The following is a 20,166-nucleotide window of genomic DNA, read 5'->3' as shown; positions in this document are numbered from 1 at the left end:
ACAAAAACCCTCAAAATGCAAATCGAAACAAAAAAAATACATCACAAAACCAAAAACAGCCGTGTTCAGAAATAATTTATTGAATATTACTTACTTATTCATTACTAACATTATATTACTGTAGCCTCTTTTTATATATTATCAAATTATTAATGACCCAGGGTTTTTTGCATAAAAAAATTTCACCAATAAAAATCTTTTTTATTTTCTGTAATCCCTGTCAGATACTGTATTAATTACAAATTGTTCATTTTACTGTAGGATTATTAAATAGTTTTGATTGGAATGATTTCCCAGTGAAAATTTACTTTCTGTTCAGACAAATGTTATTTTGTTTAGTAATCTTATTCATTAAAATATCATTTGGATAAAGAAAAGACCTTTATGTAAAGAAACTTCGAAACTGATGTATATTTTTTTGTTGGAATGACCTAAAAAAATATAGTTTTATCGACTGTCTAAAAAGAACAACAACAAAAAAAACAAGGAACCATACAAATGATACCACAACAAATCTCCTTCATGCTCGACCCCTGCAAGGCCCTTATATTTCCTTTTTTCATTGTTTTTCAGGAAACATAATTCAGATATTTTTATCTCTTTAAAGACTACGTATTCTTAAGAACTTGGGAACTCACAGGCAGCTAACACACTCAGATTTTTGTCTGCTTATAAATACAAACATGTCTCACTCTTAATGCTGCTGTGAAGACCATGTTCAAAGCTTTGGTCCCATCTGTTATCTTTCTGTTGCTTCCCATTTCTAGGGAATCAAGCATAACCTTCTTTCCTTGCTTTCAAAGCCCTTCACAGCTTTGCCATATTATCACCTTTCACTCATTACTAACTCCTACTTCTGTTTTTGCCTGCTCATGTGTTATATTTCAAGTAAGCACCTACAGACACTATTTCTCACACTTGGAAAACTGCATCTTGAGCAGTAAATGGGCTAACCACTTTTCAGCTTTCGAGGTTCTTTCTCCTCAGTGCAAAAGCCAGTAAAAATCTTGAAAAAATCTCCCTTGGTGAGATGGCAGTGAAGCTTCCGAATAAGTTTTATGTTCTCTTTGTCTCCTTTGTTCTGCATGTGCTCCTCAGCTAACATTTAGTCTCTGTTCTTTTTGGGTGAGGTTTGTGCAGTGTTTACACTTTGCCTATCTAAGAGAAGTGCTAGTCAACGCTTCTGTGCACTGTGATGACAGAAAAAGGTAATTGCAAGTGGGAGATAATGCATAATCCATCTCAAATAAGAATTTAACACAATTTATAACCAATTTTCTTGGAGTCTTGGAGATACATAGTTATTTGCACAAATCTACTTATTCCTGAATAACAATAAATATGAACATCCCGCTCACAGTCAGATTAATTCATTATGTTTAATCCAAAATCAATGTTCTCAATCAGCCTCCCTTTTCCTCCTAATTTTTAATGTATAAATGGCACATCAGTTAAAAAGCAAAGATTCTAAACAGGATAAAACTAAGCAAATGTAGGATTACTTTTTTAAAGATTGAGACACCAAATCTTTGAGTGATGCTTTTCTTTTAGTAGCATTGTCAGTGATTAAGGCTTTATGTGTAAATCGAGAAATAATTAAATTTTTGCCATTGTACCCATAGAGATCTGGTAATAACCAATAAAATACAAGATGGAGAAAACCTAATTAAGTAAGATGCTAGATTTAAGTTTATGTTTTCCGAGGAGTAATTAGCAAAACTAAAGTTAAGTAAATACTATAAAATTATTCCCAGGTGTATTTATTCACATTATTAGTGAATTTTGCTTTGAAGATGTATGCATCCCTTTCTGTTCGCTTTCTGCCTGTATTCATTTGATTGAGCTCTAGTATAAGAAAGACTAATGAAAATGAGTTTAATGATAATATTTACCTAAATAAAAACTAGTAAATATATCAATTGAAACCTAACAAAATAGCAATGAAACTAAAAAATGCAGTAAAAGCAATACAGATGGAAAAATATAACTGAAAAATTTGAGAAATATTAATAAAAGGAAAAAGGTTTCATTATTTTTTGTGAAATTTGGCAAATGTTATAGAAAGTATATCAGAATAAAAGAATATTATACAGAACTGAGAGCTATATATAAATAGTGCTATATTGAATATTTTTTATAAAAGTTTATATATGTAATAATTAAATGATTATTTTAATCCCTAGAAACCTTTAGAAATATATTTTCTCAGGCAGTAGAAACACAATTATTTCATGAACACATTCATTTTGTAAGAGCAAAGAGACAGAATTATGTATATTATTTAAGTACATTATTTCACCAAAGAGAGAATGTAAACAAAACAAGAAATATTCCCACCATTTTAAAGTAGTTAAATAATCTTTTACTTTTTATCTGGTTGATGGAACTGTGGCTCAGAGATATACTATAAATGTGTGTTTTGTAGTTAAAAACACTGTGTTTTTGTTATAGTCAATTTCTTTCTGTACTATATAAACATTACATATTTGCTATGAGATGAATAGCAAACCTTTTAATGAGATCTTTGCTTTCTTTAAAGTGTACATGGTTTATCTCTAGCCCTTATTTTCATTCCTACTCTCAGCAGTGGAGAATTCACACAAAGATCACTTCAGATCTCCAAATGTATAATGGTATAGAAACAGCTCTGCCCTAAAGGCACATCTGTAATTCTGTAGTGTAAGGGCTTTGCTTCTCTCCTGCACACTCCTCAAGTAAGCATTTCTAAGTTCTTTCTGAGAAATTATTCACCTCTAGCCTTGACATTCATTGCAAAGTAGTACAGCTTTTCTGTGTAATAAAAGATTGGTTTTTTTATAAATATATTAAAATATATATATAAGTAAATTAAAAAATATCATTATATCTTCAGCAGTTTTTATTTGAAGCACTTACAGTTAATTAAGAATAAAAATTACTATCAAAAGTCATATATTTAAGACACTGATATATTAAGGAAAAATCAAATGCGTCTTCTATACAAAAATCCACTTATACAGAAGTATTAATATTATATGTTCTGCTTACAGATGCAATTGCATAAAAGTAATTTACCTCCTCCTAAAATTCAGAGATAGTAGGAAGTCTGACTTAAGTATTTGTAGAAAACTTATCTTAAATAATAATAATTTCAAAGAATTAACTTGTTGAAAAATGACAGCTTTGTGTCGCTGCATTTGGTATTCAGCAAGCAGTCATTCAGTCACAGCTGCCAATGCTGACTGATAAATTTTCAAAAGAGCCTAGAAGAATATTGACAAACCCTCAACTTGTGTGTAGTATGGAGATAAGGATACCGAAATTATATTTACTTATGCTCCTAGTGTAGCATGAAGCTTCACAAAATAGTTAAGCTAGTTTTTTTCTACTTGTGTGCATTTTTTTTTATTTTTATTTTTTAATTTAATTTACTGCTATGTACTGTGTGTTTCAACTCATGTTCAGTGATTCAGTGCTGGATAAAATTACTAATCTCCATGAGGGTGGATGGAGACTGAAGAAAGAAAACAAGCTACCAACAAGAGTTTTCCACCTCAAAAACCAATCCCCATCCTCTATTAAAAAACTAAAAGGGGAGGGCAGTAAAAGAAATAACAAAAATGCAAGGACAAAATGAAGTATTTTCTCAATAATTTCTGTCTAGGGCTGATCAGCAGGGATTTAGATCTAAATTTTTATCTAAAACATCCACACAGATTAAAAATTCTTTTTTACTGTCTTGACATATGTGGATAAAAGTAAGCTAATGATTTCTTTAATAAATTATAGGATCCTTTAAATTGAGGCCACATCAAGCTTTCTAGTGAATTATTCCACAATTTGTTGGACTTACAGTTTTAAACTTTTAAATTAGTGTGTGCGAGTTTTTCTCTCACCAGATCTGTATTCTAGGTTCCATGTAATTTAAATGGCAATTGCACAAGAAACCCTTCATCTAATTTATGTATATAGTTTGCCTCCTGAATATGGTTAAAGACAAAGACCTGCAGCAAAAATTGACAAACACTAAAGCCACATGTTAGAAAGATTTATAGATAATCTTTTCGTTTAATGTTCTTCAATGAACTTTTTAGTTCTCTGCCATTTAAAGAAGCAGGTACCATCACCCCCCAAACCCTCCCATCCCCCATGACATTTGTCAATTCAGCAAAACAGAATTCATTTTTGTAGAACTTTAGAGTAAATATAATAAGTTTCACAATCTATTGAAAAATAACATTTGGCTGTTGAATTGATGGGTCAAGAACTTGGGCCTTAAGGTTGTGACATTTTAGAGGAGATCTAGAGAGTGGGTGTCAAATAGATGGGACAGTGCTCTTTTTGGTGATGCCCAGAGAAAGGACAAGGACAATACTCTGAATATCTACCCTTTATTTTAAGCTAATAAAAATAAATGCAAATTATCCAAGAATGAGAAACTGGCCAAGTTTAAAGCTATTTAATTGCTTTCCAAATACTTCTCTTTGCATATGTATAGTTTATCCTTGATATTTTCAAAAGTATTTCAGAACATTAGTTCGTATGTTATTTAGTATGAAAGTACTACAGCTCAGGAATACATCAACATATATTCAATCCATTCAGATGGGTTTTATCTTCATGATCCTTTTAACTTCAGTGCAGGTAGTTAAGCTGATTGTGCTGATGCTTTGTCTGAAAGATATTCTTCAATGTACTCTGCAGTAATATCAATTACTGTTCCAGATTTCTCAAAGAGTGGAGAAGAGTAAATAGGAGACTATTTCATTCCACTACAGTTAGTAAGCAGAAGGCTTGTGTTGCTACAACAACAAAGAATTACTGAAAGCAGATTGCTTTTTTATTGTTCCCAAAATCTGGCACTTGAGTACCCTTTTCCTACAAATAGTCTTCAAGTTTAGAAAACGATGTCAGACAATGTTAGCTGAAATGATAAAAAGCTCAAAAATTGTTGCCACCATCTGTTACCCCAAAAGATCTAGTGTCACAGACAGAGTCAGCACACTGACTTGCCAAAATGCACATAACTCAAAATGGTAAATCCTACAGCTTTCTGAGCAGTTTGAAGGCTGTTCACAAGTGAACTATGTGCCTGGTATAAGCTAAGGAGCTGCTAGATTCAATCATCTGCCTTTTTTTTTTTTTTTTTTTTTTTTTTTAATTGGATGCTTGCAACTGGACTTTTGTTATTTGGAGGTGCCTGCTTCCGTCAGCTGAACTTTGCTGCAACTATACACTGCTTGAAATTATAACTATGTGAAAAGAGTTCAAATTAAGTAAAAAAAAAAGTAAGTACAAGCTTAATACATTTAAGATGCTTGTGAATTTAAATGTGCAATTAAAGACAATATAGTCCAGCACAATAACTGAATAAAAGAGCTGCTTCTAATTTTATCCAGAAATGAAGACATGCAGACCTTTGCTACATAAAATACACATGGGCTGGCCTATAAGTAATTATTTCTGGAGCTAAAAGTGGCCTGGTAGAAGTTATATGCAAATATGTATATATATAACATATGGATTATTCTGCAGAGCTAAGTAACCCCTCAAATTTGTCCATTGTCATTTTGGTATTTATACCCGCTACGTAACTATAACATTTTGAATGCCTGGAATTAAAAAAAAAAAAAGAAAAACAAACACAATATGGAAACGTAGAGGAATAAATTCTGAACAACCTCCCTCTTCTTCTTCTTCTTCCCTCCCTTAGGAACTATCCCCATCACCTCTTTGAGTTTATTTCAGTAGTTCTTTCTATTCAGAACCTCTAGACTGAATGCCTTAATCAATCTCCTGCCAATATGGATTTCTCCTCTGTACAGAAATATGACTAAGAAGTCCTGGAACTATTTTAAAAGCTAACAAAGGGAGAGAAAATGTCACAAAAAGGATAGAATAAGACTGCCATGTTTGCTTGCTCACCACCATCTGTCAGATTTTCTTAATTTCTTACATATACTCCATAAATAACTGAATTATTTGACTCGATTAGAATAAATAATTAAGTCTTAGAATCAGCATAACCAGCAATCATAATTGGGAAACACAGAATCACAGAATCTCAGAATGGCCAGGGTTGGAAGGGACCTCGAGGATCATGAATCTCCAATCCCCCTGCCACATGCAGGGCCACCAACCTCCACATTTAATACTAGACCAGGCTGCTCAGGGCCCCAACCAATCTGGTCTTGAGCACCTCTAGGGATGGTGCATCCACAACCTCTCTGGGCAGCCTGTTCCAGCACCCCATCACTCTCGTAGTAAAGAACTTCCCCCTGACATCCAACCTAAATCTTCCCTCCCTCAACTTAAAAACCCATTTCCCTTTGTCCGGCTGTTATCTACCCTTTCAAAGAGTTGATTCCCCTCCTGTTTGTAGACTCCCTTTAGGTACTGAAAGGCTGCAATTAGGTCACCCTGCAGTCTTCTTTTCTTTTCTTTTCTTTTCTTTTCTTTTCTTTTCTTTTCTTTTCTTTTCTTTTCTTTTCTTTTCTTTTCTTTTCTTTTCTTTTCTTTTCTTTTCTTTTCTTTTCTTTTCTTTTCTTTTCTTTTCTTTTCTTTCTTTTCTTTTCTTTTCTTTTCTTTTCTTTTCTTTTCTTTTCTTTTCTTTTCTTTTCTTTTCTTTTCTTTTCTTTTCTTTTCTTTTCTTTTCTTTTCTTTTCTTTCTTTTCTTTTCTTTTCTTTTCTTTTCTTTTCTTTTCTTTTCTTTTCTTTTCTTTTCTTTTCTTTTCTTTTCTTTTCTTTTCTTTTCTTTTCTTTTCTTTTCTTTTCTTTTCTTTTCTTTTCTTTTCTTTTCTTTTCTTTTCTTTTCTTTTCTTTTCTTTTCTTTTCTTTTATCACAGTGTGATAGGTATGTATATCTACCAAGTGCTCAGGCATACATACATGCAAATATGTATGTTCTCTAATATCTAACTAATTATTCTCATAATGATCTATAATAAAATATTCATATTGCATTCCAAAGTAAGAGCCATAATGCATCAAAATGCAGAAGTATTCAAAATGACTTTTAATTATTCAACTTGGTGCTAACCAGCACATATTAATTTTTCAGTCTACTCTTTCTTGCAGTAGTAAAGTACATGCTTACATCAGCCAAAACTATTTCAGTAGTTATGAAAGCTAAGCTGATTATAAACGGGGAAAATGGATGACAGTAGGAGTGAAAATAATTTCAGAAGCCTGCAAATCATTGCAGTTCTCAAGAAAGTAAATCTTGCCAAGAAAAAAGACTTAGACACTCGAACAGCCCAACAGGGGTGTAAGTACTATGTTAAAAGCACATAATTTTCTTATAAATCCATCAATCTCCAGCAGATTTATAATAATGAATTACATGACATAAACATCAGGGTGGAGGCCTGTCTACAGTTTGTGCTCTGTGGATCTCCAAATGTTCAGATGTTGCTTACGGTTCAATGAAGCATCTAAAAGAAATAACGCCTAATAAAAGCTTATGTGAATTATGATAGCTGTTTGAGTGCCTGAATTTATTCTTCCTTTCCAAGCTTTGTATTGTTAATTTCTCAAAATGAACATTTTCCCTAAATTAGCCACTCTTCATCTCTCTGCCTAATGTAACTGAAGCTTTTTAAAATATATTTTTTCCTAAACAAGGAAGCCCAACCAAAATCCTACTGTTTTTATTTAGACGCAAGGCAAAGTCAAGAAAGGCTGCACAGATTCATGACAAGGTTGAACACGGTCAGTTTGTCTAAAACCCGTATGATGTAAGGGCTGTAGATTTTCATTTTGCCATTGCATCTCATGTAAAAAAAAATGACAGCCAACAACTGAAGAACAGTTATCACCTCTTTATTCTTCATCGAGTGTCAAATTGAGCCATGTTTACTTGGATAAACCCACGTTTACCTCAACCTGTCAGAGTACGATGAGTATATTTCTCATTGCACTCTGCTTTTGCAAAGCAGAGAGGATAGATGTCAGACTGATAAATGAAATTTTCACTGTTTTCCAGTACAAATTCACTAAGATAAACATCCTGGGCTCTTTACAAGGAAAGAGTAGAGATCTGAAGAACAACAGACATACCTCTCTTTTAGCTAAGCTTTACATGTCTGTATCTGAAATAGAGAAATTGAGAAAATGGCATTACAAACCATGCTTTGTTTTGTATGTTGGACAACATTTATTATTTCCATTCTGGAACTACTGTTTTGAGGTAGAGTTATTTGTTGGCAAAGGTTCTCTCTGCAAATTGATTGATTTGTGAAGTCTCTTTGCCTCATAATTTTGGATAAATCAAATGCAAAATGTTGTATGGACAATAGTACTTTACCAAAATGCATATGAAACATAATAGAGAATAATGACAATGAAGACAAAGGTTAAAAGGCATCTCCAAATAAATCCAGCAATTCATCAGTCTTGGAATATTATCTCATATTTCCTATTTCATCTCACTCCAAAGGATTTGCACAAAATAAATGCTGTTGCAAATTACAGAAATTAAAAGAATACATTTGCACTTTTAGTGAAACAGTACCTGTTAGACAAAATATTACCTGCTCTCTCCAGCTCATCTTTGTGATTATAGAGACTGAAATGCAAAAGATTTATCTGCTGCATCAGGGGAGATCAAAGCCAACATTTTCTTTTCTATCCTTGACTCTGAAATAGAGATATAGGTAAGACATTCAGCTAAGGGCACACATCTGTCTTCATCTGCCTAGAAGAATCATATCTTAGTAAAATTTTTAAACTGATATTGCAACTTATAACTTGAAAAGTTATGCCAAACTTAGACCTTAAATAATTATTGCTGTAAAATATAATTATGTATGTGAAGAATGTAAAAAAGATCTATTATATAAAAAAGAAAAAGGAAAAAAAAAAACGCAACCAGTACAGCTATAATTTTGTAACATATTTTGTAAATATTAAGATAAGAAGTTTTCACGTAAGAGATATGGAGAATTTTCTCTTAGGACAGAAAAACTTTGCAAGAGGGAGATTTTACAGGAAGAACAATAATTGTGCTATCTTCTTATGGATAGGCTTTATGCTGAACTGAGAAATGAATCATGTTTTATCCATGTACCTGAGCTGCATTCACCAAACATCTGACACTGAATGCTTATACACTGAAAAATTACACTTAACTAACTAAGAATTAATTATTTAATGTTTGTATTCAGCTTGAAAATGTAAAGCATTTCTCCTCTACAGTTGCTAGCTACTTCAAGCACTTGGAAGATTTCCTTCAGAAAAGGTGTGGGTGTGAGAAGGAAAGCAACAAAATGAAATAAATAATTTGGCAAATATGATAGTAATACAATTATTTTAATATTTGTGGTTATTCTGTAGGCAGTTTTATGCTTGTTTTAGAATTTAAAAACAAGTGCAGCTACAGCATTAAGAACTCCGAATTTACTTTTTACAACATTAAGAACTCCATTTAGTTAAAAAGTGGCACTAATGTCTTGTCATGTACAAATTTGATCCCAGCACCTACAGCCATCCTCCCACCTTCAAACAGTCAGATCGAATATAGGGAAAGAGAGAAAAAGAATAACACATAACCTGTACAAGAAAAACTTAACAAAGAAACATATTTCAGAATACTAAAGTCTCCTTCAGAGACTGTCTTCCTATTTTATTCCTTAAGATGAATATATGTCTCTTTGTACAATACCGAGTCTTGAAATTGTAATGTCTTTTTAATAATGGGAGATGTAAAAGCTTGATTTAGTCAATTTATGCATTTTTGTCATCTTTTCATTAATGTGAAATCCTATATGACTTGACTATATGCTGCTGCCTACTCTTTAAAATTTGTATTGACATGAAAGGTTCTATGTAAATACATTATCAGAATATACACTGTTTAATCAGGGCATGCTATATCACTGTAGCTGCTTTATTGAGATGTCTCTTAGGAAACGGATTTAACCTACTGATAGTGAATGGTAATATGGTAATAACCATTGCTTAATCAGGACAGTAATTAGCATCAATTCTGTTTAATTGAACCAAATTTAACTGGAGTCAAGAAGTAAAGTACTGATTAACCTCCAAACTATTGATCAGTGCTCACTAATTCTCCAACGACAGAGAATAATTACATCAATAAATGACATAAATGTCTAATTTTACAAATGAAACAGTATCTGGAAATACAGCACAGCATAAACACTGTGCCCGCATGGAAAAAAATCATTCTGAATACATTATCTCCGTGGTCATGATTCCTTTTAAAATTTAAATTGTAAGACTAAAATGTACATAGTTGATGGTGTTTAGCAGTTTATGGCTATTTACAGTGGCTTTTTTCAGTACCTGTATACCAGCTGTCACTCAGTTCCACGGCAAATTTGAGTGATTGCTGAACTGCAGAATTCTGACATAGATTTTACTATATATGAGAGTAATGACACACAGGGGCAGAAAACTGCTTGACACCTGGTCTCTCACTGTTCACATCCTGATACTTGTAGAATTCTGCCAGGGACACAGGGCTTCATTTGCTCTTCACAACTTTTTATGGTATTATACTCATGTCTCAAAATGTTGCAGATTTTCCCAAGAGCAGCAGTCGTGTTACAACTCTCATAATGATTAGCACCCTGGTGATCGTGTCATTCACTGTTTGATTCAAAGAGCTCAGAAAACTTCATCATCTCGTTATGCTCAGTTGCAATCTTTTGTACTTTCACATACCTTTAGACTTGAGTATTATGATTCTGTTGCTCTTTTACTGAAATTCCTGTGCAGTGATTTCCAGGTAGTATCACCAATCAAGAAATAATGGCTTCTTTTTTTTTTTTTCCCCTGTAATAATGGTAACATTCTTTTGAATTTTTTTCTGTGCTTTTCTAAGGTTTTCTTCTTCATAACAGATAAAGAGGGTCACAGGAATTGACAACCTTGTTTTATACCTATCCTCAAGTTAAACCAATTACTTTGCTCATGTTTTTTTCATGAGAATTTCTACTAGGATTTTACATCAATTTTATGATGTTTTCAGCAACTCCATCCAGCTGCAGTTTTCAAAAAATCCACTACGATATCACGCCTGTAAGTACAATCCATGGCAATATAACTTTCTTTCCTTTTGTATTCCAGTGTTTTATACACAGGATCTAGAAATATTATATAGAGACTACACTGAAATTCTGCAGCAATTTTCCAAATAAACTAAATCCATCGTTATAGCATTTTTTTCTAGGTAGAATACAGTAATTTGGTATTCATGGTGACTATTTTTGTCACATTTTTTCATTAAGTATGTTTATGTTTCATATAAGCTTGTCAGGAACTTAATCATTCTGTATTCCACTGTATATTGTCCGTTGGCTCAGCTACTAGAAGAAGATTCTTTTCACAAGTGTAGCTTCTCATACACAACATGCATATGAACATTATCCTTAATTTCCAGCACAGTGTCTTTTATCACACTGTATATACAGGACTGCTCTGAAAGTAATGCTTCCTATTTTATTATGTTGGCTCACAATGTCAGAGGCAGATGTTGGTGGTATGGCAGTAGAAGTGGAACCTTCCCAACAATATTTCATTACATTTTGTCACTATGTGACAGATGGCAGCAGAGGGGGCACTCTGACAAACTGGCATCTGACACAGAAGTTCATTTGAAGCAAAGGTCTGCCACTGCATTCCTCCATGCAGAAAAAATTTCACCCATTGGCATTTTTGACTGACCCTTGCTGAACATTTCTGCAGACAGAATGTGGATGTGAGCACAGTGAAGCAGTGGGTGGTGTATTTCAACAGCAGTGATAGCAAGAATGGGTCACCTCTGATTTTTATGAGTGCAGAATACAGGCTCTCGTTCATCACTGGAGGAAATGTATAGCTAATGGTGGTGACAATACTGAAAAGAAGTGTTTTTTAGCTGAGAATTTTCTCTGTCAAACAGTGTTATTTTTCTCTTTGTGTCTGTTGTTGTTTCCACATAAATAAATAGGAGGCATTACTTTTGGAGAGATATATGTAAACCTATTTAAGAATTCTATATATTTAAATGTTATATTGTTAGATATAAAATAATGCAAGAATGAACACAAAAATTGTGGCTAATTCTCTCAAAACATGTTTAGGTTCTTAGTAATTCAAGTATGTAGGTCACTCTGAAAGGAGCAGCCCTTGTACTTCAGAATATCTGGTGGACCTCTCAAGTATATGCACTGTAATGCTTACCTTTAATGTCTTTGCCACCAAGGCTGACTAAGAGGATAGAACAAATACTAGATGTACTATTTGGGAATTTTTTTTAAATATGAGAGTTATTCATAAACAGTGAGGGCAATAAACCAAATTATTCAACTGCTTAGAACCGGTTATTTTTTGACTACAGCTGCTAACTTACCAACACTGAGCTAAAGTTATTTAGAATGGAAATGTCTGCTGATAAATACTGATATGTCTATTATCTTCCTGGCTTTAGGATGAAGGCATAGATATTTCTCCCGTGGCCCAAACTATTCTGGGAATCCACTTTCTTTTGCAATTCATTCTGTTTGATTTTCAGGGAATGAATGAGAGAATCAAAGCATTTCCTTGTAGACAGAGACAAAATTGGCTTTAAATCAAAAACATAATGGTAGCTCTAGTTTATCACACTCTCTTCTTGAGTAACTGTTATTCTACTCTCACATACACTTTGGCAAAGCAAATGTGCTTTACCACACTTCCCATCATGAGTGATATGGAGTTAATCACTTCCACTACATGAAAATCCTATTCATCAGCAGAGGATACTGCAGGCCTAGTAAAATTAGCTTGGAATCTGCCAAATCATTCCACAATGTTCTGGTTCAAATTATGTCATATAAAATAACTTTCCCTGAGTTAATACATCAGTAAACAAACTGTGTTGAAAAATAAGTTTCACTTTGGATGAATATGGCCAAAATACTTGTAAAAATAATTTCAGGGTTCTGTTTTACCCTGTTAATTATTTGTGCCAGTCTTAACTGTAATCAATTTCCCAATTACTGAGCCAATTGCTATTTCCAACGCACACTACAAACCCTTATACAATGTTGCAAAGAAAAATGTACAGAAATAATTAGTATTAGACTTTGCTAGAATGGGCTGTGATTGGTATCCGTAGACAGAGTGGGTGACATGCAATCATCTGCAAAAATGATTTGCCAAAATTTCCAGAGATGAATGTATTCAAATTCAGTGTGTTTTTTGTCCTATTAAAAGTATGATTAGAACTCTAAGCACACTTTATCTTGCTTTGGTCTTTTAAAATTCAGTTTCTTTCCTTTAATTTGTTCCACAGATATTGCTATTTTCCATTTGTATGCTGTTCTTTCTCACTTACTTTCCTTTTTCTTTTTGTTTTGTTTATGATTTATTCCATCAGGTAAATTTACTATTCAATCAAGATACTATTTGCTGTTCATTCTTTGTATGAAATACCCTCCCTCCACTTATTGCTTTACTCCTTTATGTTTTTGAGTCAGAAATCTTTTGCAATAAATCTCAGACACTTCAATAATTAGGAACAAAAAAATGTATATATAGGAAAGGCATTCAAATGAATTTCTTTTTAAATTTTATTCTGGTATTAAATGAAACTTTTAGCTTGAAATAAACTTCTAGTTTGCATAGGTTTTGAACATCTGTACAAAATATTTGTTTTCTGCAGAATATGGCATTTGTATCTGAAAAATTAACTGTTACTTATTTTCACTAATAATTCTTAAACATAGTTCACTACGTTTGTGCTAGGGATAGAAATCTAGAATTAGGGGTACTCAGGCAAAAAGAAGATATTTCTTGGTATTCACAGTGTCAAGAGTTATATTTCTGAAAAATTCTTATAGATTGCAAATGTTTGTAAATATCTGGGCTTTCAATAACTATTTTTTAGATATTTCAAGTTTGTCTAAGGGCATAAATTCCAATTCTGTCAAATATGAAAGTCAGGCTTTGTGATTACACAAAGGTGGATAAACAGTTAAGCTCACCAAGAGCAACAACAATCACCAAAATTACAACCACACCCCTTTGATTTTTGAATACTGGATGTAAAAAAAGCTCTAGCAACAGTAGAAGAAACTGTCACTAGTTTTGACAGTGCACTTATCCACTGAAAACTATATACAAAATATAACCCTAAATTTCAATATTTAAGAATCTACATTGACCATATAGTATATCACTGCAAATATTTTTACCTGATTTTTACTTTTCTGACATGAAATAAGAAATAATGAATATGCTTGCATACAGATAAATTCAGGAAAAATTAGAAATAGTAGTTTCTTGTTTGTTCCTGGCTACACTGCTTCAGGTATCTGTAGAGATAGAAGTCTTTGGAGAGTCAGGGATTAATTAATAGGAATTGTGGCACTTCCTCAGAATTATTCAATTATTTCAAATCAGAATTGTATGACAGAAGAGTATTCTTCTGAAAAATTTACATCTTCAGGCAGACAGCAACTATATAGACAATATATCATCAAATATTTAAATTAAATATGTGTAATTAAACAATAATTTTCTGCATTATATAAAACATGTTAATATTTTCAAGATAAAATAGTACTAGCCTGTCAGACAGTTTTAAAATGACTTCAAGTACTACAATTCTGTTTCTTAACAGATTAGTGAATAGATATTACGTTTTTCTCCTAGTTAAATTCAGAATCACCTTTCATCTCTGAGCAATATGTGAATAAACATCCAGGCTTACTCTATTCTCTTTGTCTTCGTTGGAACTCTTTAGAGAATGACCTTTGCCAGCAGAACAGTGTCTCAGAATATAAATGGACATTGACTTTCAAAGCTATTGACAAAGTTAACACATACAGAGAATATGCTGCGATGAAATTAACAGTTCTGCCAGATGGTTTGTACCTGCAAGCTTTGCAATAATTACAATAACCTCATCATATTGCTGGTCTTTCTTCACCTTGAATATTTTTATTGCAGTTGTGCAGACATCTTTAAGAATTTCACCTCAAAGAGTGAAGCTTTCATTTGGGTGAGAAATTCCATTATAAAACTGCAAATTAAGGAAATGAACAATCTCATACTAATTACAAGTCTTTAAGCTCCTCCCTGCAGTTATCCCCTGCCTTGGAGATTGGTAATATGCTTGAAGACTCAAGAGAAATTTTGAGATGCCCTGATCGTGGAATTTGTTGTCTACGATAAAAATAAATAAATGAATATAATGAAGAGAGGGGTTCATTTGGCATCAACAAATTGATGTACCCTGTACCACATGGCTGCTTGATCTGAAAAAAAAAAAAAAAAGAAAAAGGAAAAGAAAAAAAGAGAGAGAATCTTTGAAAATAAGCTCTCTAGAACTCTAGTGAAATATGCCAGGTTTGTATACATCCCAGTACCACAGACGTGATTCAAGCCTCTCTGTTCTGCAATAGAAGTTGCAACCAGCACTGAGGAAGACACTTATTCTCTCTCTACTGCATTTAAATACTATTAAAAAGAATAAAATACTCTTCTATGAAGAGAGGTTATAAGGATAAACAAATTAAAACTATAAAGTACTCATACAGTACTCTGGTGGGGATGTATGAGCATTACAGAGAACATGGAACAGTGAACTAAACGAAATGGTTGGCTTGACATATGGTAAACAAAATGTATACATAATAATATAAAAAATCTCCAAATTACCTCCACTCTCATACTTGCTTGACAATTTTTAAGTTTTCAGACAGACTTTTGTCCTCCTTACTACTGTGTGAAACACCTGGAAAACCAGTCACTGACACTGGACAAGGGTATTTCTATCTCTTCATTAGTTCAGTCAGACTTCAACCAGAGCTCTAGAGGGCAAATGTTGAAATTCTCTGCTTTCAGAATGCTGTCAGATTAAATAAACAAAACATTACAGAAAACATTTTTCTTTATTCATTTCAATTACCAATGCTCCTAGCTCTTGTCTGTCACAATAATAGGTAGAAAAAAAAGTATTCAGAAAAAGTGTGATTATTTAGATTACAACAGGGTTATATAATTTTAAATATCAATACATCATATGCTCTTACTCATTGAATAAGGCTTGCCAGCCAGCTGCCAAGTTGTTTAAAGTCACGCTAACATCCCATTAACAAGTAGAATTGCTGCCTTCTGGTATAGAGTAGTTTATCTGACTCCCACCTGAATTCATTCTGTATCAGATCATTTCAGCCTAGCTGTAATTTCCTAGATGGCAAAGTAATATCCATTGTATTGATTTGATTTAATGCATCAGTTTCAATAAGTCATACTAGGACAGTTCAAGTCAACCCGTATTGTTATATTCGAGGATCCAGAGCTCTATATTTCTTTCAAATACCCATAGAAAATTTTTTTATTGAATAATTTTGAAATGGGATTCTCACCTCTGTCTAAGCGGCTTGCAGGGGTGGCCAGGAGGAAGACACGTGATAATATGAAGTGACAAAATGAGAGATAATGAGTTATAAGAGAGATGGGAACTTCTCAGAGGGTGCTGGTTGCATTTATATTATCCGTGGCACTTCTGTTCTAAGATACTGCTGAAGACAGTAAAGGTGAACAGGAAAAGCTTAGAGTTTGCCACAGTTGTGGATCAAAAAATGTTTAAAAGGAATCATGTGACCAGCCAAATCTCCATGGTCTACTAATGATAGGATGACCATTGAGAATGAACCTGATACTCTGCAGTATACTCTGCACAGGGTTGCAGGCTCCATGAAAAAGTAGTTGTGGCTTTCATCCATATTAACTCTGTGCACATGGCAGGTATAATGTCTCATCACATCTTTCAAAGAAAGCAAGTGTGAGCATATGCTCAACTTTCTTTTTGAAGAAATGAATAGAACAGAGTTCACCTCTTTTTCTCCCCATTTTGTAAAGGCTTTTATACAAACTGTGATAAAATGTACAACAGGAACAGAATAAAGAGCAAACCTTTTATAGAACTAGCAATAGTTACTCTCATATAGATAGCTAGGGGAAAATGACATACTATATGGTGATAAAGACATACAAAAGAACAAACATAACAAAACTCTAAAGCACTGAGATGCAAGTGTTCTCTTTTAGCCCAAAGTGAGCACAGAATGGAAGTGTGCTGCACTGAGCAGAGGGATGATTTATTCACAGGATAAAGTGAAAAAGGAAGGTTACAGGGTGAAACACAAAGAGAAGGAGTAACTCAGTAGGAGGACAATTTCTGGAGCATGGAGTAATGCAAGTAAATGATGTGCTCCATCTCTAGTGATTCCCAGAGAAAAAGTAAGACTGAAAATGTATCCTGAGAATGAGTTCTGTACAAGGGCTAATTTCTGATTTCATTTATTATTACTGTAAGTTCACTGTATCACTCACTTCTTTCACTGTTTTTACAGAGACGCAAATTATTGGCTGTCTGACAAAAGCATCTAGACGTATCTGAATGTAACAGCTAAACATCAGTTCTTTTGGCTGGACAGAGGTATCAATGCCTCTTTTTACTTTGCAAGTGGATAGACAAAGAGCTGGTTTGGTGCCAGTATTCAAAAACTCACATTTTGAAACTGAACTCTCCCTGTAAACATTAAAATTAGTAAAGCCATTCTGAAATACTCAAGGAGAAATAGACAATAATACTAAGGGATTCTTTCCATTTTACAGAAGATACATTGTAAGTAAATTTAATAACCAAAATGAATGCAATATAAATTATTTTTCTATGGCTGTTTAAATGAGAAACCTAATACCTAATAAGATCAATCTCCCTCTTAGTGATTAGGCTCATATAGTCATTTTGCCTTTCTGTTTGCAAACACATGTTAGGAAACACCATATTAATTATGAATTTGTCAAACTAGTTGAGTGGCTTTTTTCCATAGATCTACTTGCATGTGTTTGAGACATACCAAGAACACCCCAGAAAGTCAGAATATGTTTTCTGTCGTTCCTTTACAGGCACCGAAGGACGTGGTTAGTGTGTACGGTGGTGATGGACTGATGGCTTGACTAGATGGTCTTAGTGATCTTTTAGAACCTTAATGATTCTACTATTCTATGATTGTAGTAACTCCTAAGTTTAAAGTGATCCTGTGAGATTTTTGCCCAGAATAGCTAAAAATTTGGAGGACAGTTATCTTTAAATTATGTCAATACACTCAAATGCAAGCACGAGGACAGATTCTGTAGGTACACCCATGCTTGCTTTCAGGTGTGGCTAACACTGAAATTGAGAGTCGGTTATACTGGTCTCAGATCAATTTACCTGTCTGAATATTAGAGTCTGGTGAATTTAGGTGCCTGGGTTGTCATTTATGCTGTAGCAGTGGCAACATTATAAAACACTGTCTTGAAGCTAGATGGTTTTTGTATACGTAAGCTGCTTATACCATTGAAGTGAAAGATCAGGAGGAATGTACACAAAGCAACAAATATGTGAATGCACACAGTGGGGAAAAAAACAACAAAACCCAACAGATTTAGATCTGGATAGTTCTCAGAGGATTCTTTAAAATTTCAAAAGACTTTAGATTGAAGAATCTTCCATTAAAAAAAAAAAAAATAACAGTAAAGTTTTTTTTTATTCTAACTAAAAATGCTTCTGCTCTCAAAACCTTATTTGAAATACAGTTAAGCATTTTAATAATTTGCACTGTGTAGAGTCATGCTTCTTCCAGTTGTGTAAGACAACTAGTGACTTCTATCCACATAGATTCCTGTACTGTCCCACTGGGGACTATCATTTATTTCTGTGTAAAAATAGAAACCATTAATAACTTTTACTTCTTTCTGCTTTCTCACCCTGCAGCAATAATTAGTTACATTCTTCAGGGGTGGGTGAGACAGGGATGTGTTGGAAATAAAGTAGAAGTTTCGTTTTCATAGAGAAATTCACTATCTTTTAAACTTAGCTTCATTATAATTGAAAATGAAGAGCAGCCATATTTCCTCTCCATGAAAAGATGTGAGGGCTTCATTCTTGTGGTTACCATAGAGAAACTGCTGAATTCTCTGGATGTTTGCCATTCTCTGGGGAACAGCTCTGCGCTTGAAAGTTCAGCAATCCACACTAACAAAGAACTACAAGAATTTTTAGCTTTCAAGCAGAAACTAAACCAGACATACAAGATTTCCCTTTCAGACTGACATTTGTGGTGATTTTTCTTGCTTCTCATGCTTCAAAGCCATTTTTAATGAAAATTCCCCTGACCTATTAGTTTTCCCAAAATTTTCAGTAAACAATATAATTGTTACATCAGAACAAAAATGTTGCAAAGAGGGAAGTAATCCTCATTTTAGTAAGAATAAGTAACATGGAAAACAAATGATTTGTATTCTATATACAGCAAGATTTCCTGTTAGCAGAACAGTAACAATAGAGACCTAGAGATCCAGTAGACTTGCATAACCTATTTTGAGTATGGTACGGTCAAGTCCTATCTGAGCATATATCTCAGTTTATAAGAAAGTCTATTTCTCTCATAAAAGAAAACACACATATAAATATACATTTTTTTTAATTGAATATTTCATCTGCAATTACACCAAATAGAAAATATGTGTGAAAAAGCAAACAATTGGCTTGAAATGTGGGCATATTAAAATACCACATTAATAATGCTTAAATAGATGACTTTCAGAAGTTATATGTTATAACAGATTAGTAGAGTTTTTACAGATTAATGGTATATATATTCATATTTGTTGAGAAAAGAATTATTTCAATGCAAACATATATAATCTCTGTTTTAAGTTGACTTTATTTACTAGGATGGGGAGATAGTGCTGACATTTTCTGACACAAAGTAAAGGGATAGGACAAAAAAAAAAAATGGGAAAAAGCATTCGAAGGACTTACTGAGTGCTCCGATAAAATTCTGGTTATTCTATGACAAGTGCATTTTTTTCCCCAATATCATGAACTTGCTTTGACAGATACTATTCCGTGACAGACCATTTGGTTCACTATGATATGTGGATTTATATCTTCTTTCAAATGTGCCCTTTTGTCCTTTGATATTATTTATTTATCACATCAGTAATGCTCAGTTTCATTTTTAACACCTTTTCCTCACAAGTGAGACAGATGAAATAATTTCCTGTGAATTTGTACCTTTGCAATCCTTGCTTTCTTTCTCAAATCATTTATAAACAGATTACTATCAGGTGATTAACCTTTTTTCAGATGCTCAGGGCTATCCAAATGAATTATCTCACTGACTATAATGGGGCTTCCCA

The sequence above is a fragment of the Phasianus colchicus genome, chromosome 3 (assembly GCF_987193195.1).
Source record: "Phasianus colchicus chromosome 3, bPhaCol1.hap1.1, whole genome shotgun sequence".
NCBI classification, from domain to species: domain Eukaryota; kingdom Metazoa; phylum Chordata; class Aves; order Galliformes; family Phasianidae; genus Phasianus; species Phasianus colchicus.
The sequence above is the reverse complement of the archived record's forward strand: the minus strand, read 5'-3'. Positions refer to the sequence as shown.